This window comes from Arachis duranensis, chromosome 2, assembly GCF_000817695.3.
Source record: "Arachis duranensis cultivar V14167 chromosome 2, aradu.V14167.gnm2.J7QH, whole genome shotgun sequence".
NCBI classification, from domain to species: domain Eukaryota; kingdom Viridiplantae; phylum Streptophyta; class Magnoliopsida; order Fabales; family Fabaceae; genus Arachis; species Arachis duranensis.
The window spans coordinates 30,789,777-30,790,000 of NC_029773.3; positions in this window are offsets into that span (position 1 = coordinate 30,789,777).

Genomic DNA, 224 nt, shown 5'->3' on the forward strand with positions numbered 1-224 from the left:
ATGTACACTTCTGAAAGGAATCCTGTGAACAATGGGACGAATCAGAAGAAAGGAGTTCTTGAGATTGATACTCTGAATGTCGTATTAGCTCAGAACAAAATATTGACTCAGCAAGTCAATATGATTTCTCAAAGTCTGTCTGGAATGCAAGCTGCACCAGGCAGTACTAAGGAAGCTTCATCTGAAGAAGAAGCTTATGATCCTGAGAACCCTTCAATGGAAGT